The sequence below is a fragment of the Scylla paramamosain genome, unplaced genomic scaffold, assembly GCF_035594125.1.
Source record: "Scylla paramamosain isolate STU-SP2022 unplaced genomic scaffold, ASM3559412v1 Contig11, whole genome shotgun sequence".
Lineage (NCBI taxonomy): Eukaryota > Metazoa > Arthropoda > Malacostraca > Decapoda > Portunidae > Scylla > Scylla paramamosain.
Window position 1 is genome coordinate 90,001 of NW_026973676.1, and position 5,272 is coordinate 95,272.

Here is a 5,272-nt window from a genome sequence, read left to right on the forward strand (position 1 = left end):
ATTAAGTCCTTGAAAGGTGGATACCCTGACTCCACGTAGCAAATGTCATTACATGTTAGTTTTCTCACTCCTAATAATCTTTTTAGACACCAATTGTACAACTTCACCATCGTTTTCAGATCAGCTCCTATCCAAGATTCACAACCATAAATTAGTGATGACATGAGAGCTGCATCAAATACACGCTTCTTTATCACAAACGGAATATCATTATTTTTTTGTGACAAAAGACACAAACTTTAACACACGTGACATCTTATTATTAGCATGGACTTTGACGGCAGAGGTGGTTGAACCATCGCTGGTAAACAGTGACCCTAAATACACATATGTGTCACAATATTCCACCACCAATTCGCCCACCACCAAAGGTTCACGATCCCTCTCACTGCCGCTTATCACAAAAAACTTAGTCTTGGATTGGTTAACCGGGTGATACACCATCAGGACCTGAAGCTTTGTCTGGTTTCAATTGCTTCACTTGTTGTATTTCTAATGGGTTAATAGGGTCATCTAACAGGGGTATAGACACATCGGTGGAAAAGTCACATTCAGTAAGTTTCACATTGTCGGGAGGGTTAAAGTTAGTTTCAAAATAATCTTTAAAATCATCATCAGATGGGCACACATTTGAATTATTTTCACCACCAACTTCTCCCTTCCAATTTATAGCCCTCCAGAGTTGCAGATCATCTTTGTTCTCAACCAGTGTTTCCCACCTCTCTAAAGTAGTGTTTTCATCCTGTACGCGGGCTTCACGCTTAGCACTACTACGAGCACATTGATATACTATATCTGTCACATTATTGATATCATCATTGATATTGTTCATTATCATAGGGACATCTAATAGCTGAACGTTATGCAGAAATAACGTTTCGTCAACATTTGTAAATCTAATGGGCTTTGTTACTTTTCTCACGCTAGAAACCCCATTATGAATTGAGTAACCTCCCAACTGGTGAGCACGAGTGTACAAGCTCTCCAGATCTACATCAGGTAGGGATAATGTCACACTAATGGGGGCGTGATCTGAAGGTAACGAAACGTTATGGATGACGGAGGAGAACTCGCTCACCCCGCTCGCCATTGAGGGACTCAGAATACATGTGTCTAATTCTGAGATCCATTCAGTTCCTTGTTTATACGTTTTCTTGCTTATGAAGTGATTCGTTGGTGTATCTAAGTTATTAAGCACCAATAACTCTGATTCTTTACACACACTTTATAATATAAAGGCATTTTCATTAGGAAGTGGGACATCATCGGGTAGCACTGGGTACGAGAAGTTTTCCATACCTGGCACCTCGTCCTGGTCCAGGAGTGAACGAACAGACTGTTCAAATCTTGCGTTCATATCCCCCAGTGTAAAAAACTCTTTACACGTTTCACTAGTTTTCACTTTTTCTTGAATTGAAGAAAACGACTCGTGTGAATAATACTGGGAGTCCGCGGGGGGTACATAACAAAAACCAAATAAATGCTTAGGTGCATGTCGTAACTGAACCCACACCTGTTCCTCAATATCAACATCTACACTTACTATAGAGTTAGATAAATAATTCTTGATTAATAACACTGTACCTCCACGCTCGGGTAAACCCCGAACACAACTCTTATAAGATATATAACCAGGAAATGAGACTGCCAGCGGAGTCTTGACTTAATTTAAACTCATTATATCAAAATTCTGAAGTAAATCATGAACATGTTTCTTCTCTAACTTCGTTTTGACACCGTTCACATTCCATAATAATATCTTAATAACTCTTACATGCTGTGGTCTACGTAGAAAAACTGCAGGTTCCATGCGTCGATCACTACCCCATCCCTGTACAGCTTCCTCTCGCGTGCATCCAGTCGTATTACACAGCCAGCGTTCTCAGGACGCTCCTCCTTCCTCTCCGCCTCACGTAGCCTCCTCCACTCTGCTCGGATGCTTGGGTGGACACGCACACACACACACACACAACACACAACACACACACACACACACACACACACACACACACACACACACACACACATTGGCTGTAAAACTTATGATAACTTTTACACCTTTGCTTGGAGAATTTCATTACGTGAATGAAGGATCCATGTACTTTATCTCGCATCACACCTGGGGTGCCCACATTTGTCATTTTGGGCTCAATTTCAAGCTGAAAATGTTAAACACAACATATTCTTTTTTTTTTTATTTATTTATTTTTATGTAGGAAGGACACTGGTCAAGGGCAACAAAAATCCAATAAAAAAAATGCCCACTGAAATGCCAGTCCCATAAAAGGGTCAAAGCAGTGGTCAAAAATTGATGAATAAGTGTCTTGAAACCTCCCTCTTGAAGGAATTCAAGTCATAGGAAGGTGGAAATACAGAAGCAGGCAGGGAGTTCCAGAGTTTACCAAGGAAAGGGATGAATGATTGAGAATACTGGTTAACTCTTGCGTTAGAGAGGTGGACAGAATAGGGGTGAGAGAAAGAAGAAAGTCTTGTGCAGCGAGGCCGCGGAAGGAGGGGAGGCATGCAGTTAGCAAGATCAAAAGAGCAGTTAGCATGAAAATAGCGGTAGAAGACAGCTAGATGTGCAACATTGCGGCGGTGAGACAGAGGCTGAAGACAGTCAGTTAGAGGAGAGGAGTTGATGAGACGAAAAGCTTTTGATTCCACCCTGTCTAGAAGAGCAGTATGAGTGGAACCTTCCCAGACATGTGAAGCATACTCCATACATGGACGGATAAGGCCCTTCTGCAGAGTTAGCAGCTGGGGGGGGGGTGAGAAAAACTGGCGGAGACGTCTCAGAACACCTAACTTCATAGAAGCTGTTTTAGCTAGAGATGAGATATGAAGTTTCCAGTTCAGATTATAAGTAAAGGACAGACCGAGGATGTTCAGTGTAGAAGAGGGGGACAATTGAGTGTCATTGAAGAAGAGGGGATAGTTGTCTGGAAGGCTGTGTCAAGTTGATAAATGGAGGAATTGAGTTTTTGAGGCATTGAACAATACCAAGTTTGCTCTGCCCCAATCAGAAATTTTAGAAAGATCAGAAGTCAAGCGTTCTGTGGCTTCCCTGCGTGATATATTTACCTCCTGAAGGGTTGGACGTCTATGAAAAGACGTGGAAAAGTGCAGGGTGGTATCATCAGCGTAGGAGTGGATAGGACAAGAAGTTTGGTTTAGAAGATCATTAATGAATAATAAGAAGAGAGTGAGTGACAGGACAGAACCCTGAGGAACACCACTGTTAATAGATTTAGGAGAAGAACAGTGACCGTCTACCACAGCAGCAATAGAACGGTCAGAAAGGAAACTTGAGATGAAGTTACAGAGAGAAGGATAGAAACCGTAGGAGGGTAGTTTGGAAATCAAAGCTTTGTGGCAGACTCTATCAAAAGCTTTTGATATGTCCAAGGCAACAGCAAAAATTTCACCAAAATCTCTAAAAGAGGATGACCAAGACTCAGTAAGGAAAGCCAGAAGATCACCAGTAGAGCGGCCTTGACGGAACCCATACTGGCGATCAGATAGAAGGTTGTGAAGTGATAGATGTTTAAGAATCTTCCTGTTGAGGATAGATTCAAAAACTTTAGATAGGCAGGAAATTAAAGCAATAGGACGGTAGTTTGAGGGATTAGAACGGTCACCCTTTTTAGGAACAGGTTGAATGTAGGCAAACTTCCAGCAAGAAGGAAAGGTAGATGTTGACAGACAGAGCTGAAAGAGTTTGACTAGGCAAGGTGCAAGCACGGAGGCACAGTTTCGGAGAACAATAGGAGGGACCCCATCAGGTCCATAAGCCTTCCGAGGGTTTAGGCCAGCGAGGGCATGGAAAACATCATTGCAAAGAATTTTGATATGTGGCATGAAGTAGTCAGAGGGTGGAGGAGAGGGAGGAACAAGCCCGGAATCGTCCAAGGTAGAGTTTTTAGCAAAGGTTTGAGCAAAGAGTTCAGCTTTAGAAATAGATGTGATAGCAGTGGTGCCATCTGGTCGAAATAGAGGAGGGAAAGAAGAAGAAGCAAAGTTATTGGAGATATTTTTGGCTAGATGCCAGAAATCTTGAAAGGTTTTGACATTTTCTGTTAATGAAGGAGTTTTTGGCTAGTCGGAGAACAGACTTGGCATGGTTCCAGGCAGAAATATAAAGTGCATGAGATTCTGGTGATGGAAGGCTTAAGTATCTTTTGTGGGCCACCTCTCTATCATGTATAGCACGAGAACAAGCTGTATTAAATCAAGGTGAGGACGAGAAAAAGAGTGAGGAATGTACGCCTCCATGCCAGACACTATCACCTCTGTTGTGCGCTCAGCACACAAAGACGGGTCTCTGACACGGAAGTAGTAGTCATTCCAAGGAAAATCAGCAAAATACCTCCTCAGGTCCCCCCAACTAGCAGAGGCAAAACGCCAGATGCACCTTCGCTTAGGGGGATCCTGAGGAGGGATTGGAGCGATAGGACAAGATACAGAGATGAGATTGTGATCTGAGGAGCCCAACGGAGAAGAAAGGGTAACAGCATAAGCAGAAGGATTAGAGGTCAGGAAAAAGGTCAAGAATGTTGGGCGTATCTCCAAGACGGTCAGGAATACGAGTAGGGTGTTGCACCAATTGCTCTAGGTCGTGGAGGATAGCAGAGTTATAGGCTAGTTCACCAGGATGGTCAGTGAAGGGAGAGGAAAGCCAAAGCTGGTGGCGAACATTGAAGTCTCCAAGAATGGAGATCTCAGTAAAAGGGAAGAGGGTCAGAATGTGCTCCACTTTGGAAGTTAAGTAGTCAAAGAATTTCTTATAGTCAGAGGAGTTAGGTGAGAGGTATACAGCACAGATAAATTTAGTTTGAGAGTGACTCTGTCGTAGCCAGATGGTGGAAAACTCAGAAGATTGAAGAGCGTGGGCACGAGAACAGGTTAAGTCATTGCGCACATAAACGCAGCATCCAGCTTTGGATCGAAAATGAGGATAGAGAAAGTAGGAGGGAACAGAATACGGGCTACTGTCAGTTGCCTCAGACACCTGAGTTTCAGTGAGGAAAAGAAGATGAGGTTTAGAAGAGGAGAGGTGGTGTTCTACAGATTGAAAATTAGATCTTAGACCGCGAATCTTGCAGAAGTTAATGAAGAAAAAGTTGAAGGGAGTGTCAAGACACTTAGGGTCGTCGACAGAAAGGCAGTCCGTCCTGGGGACATTTATGGTCCCCTCCCCAGATGGGGATTCCGAGGCTGGTGTAGGAGTCGCCATGATGATTTCAAATTTTTTTGAGTGAATGGTGTGTGT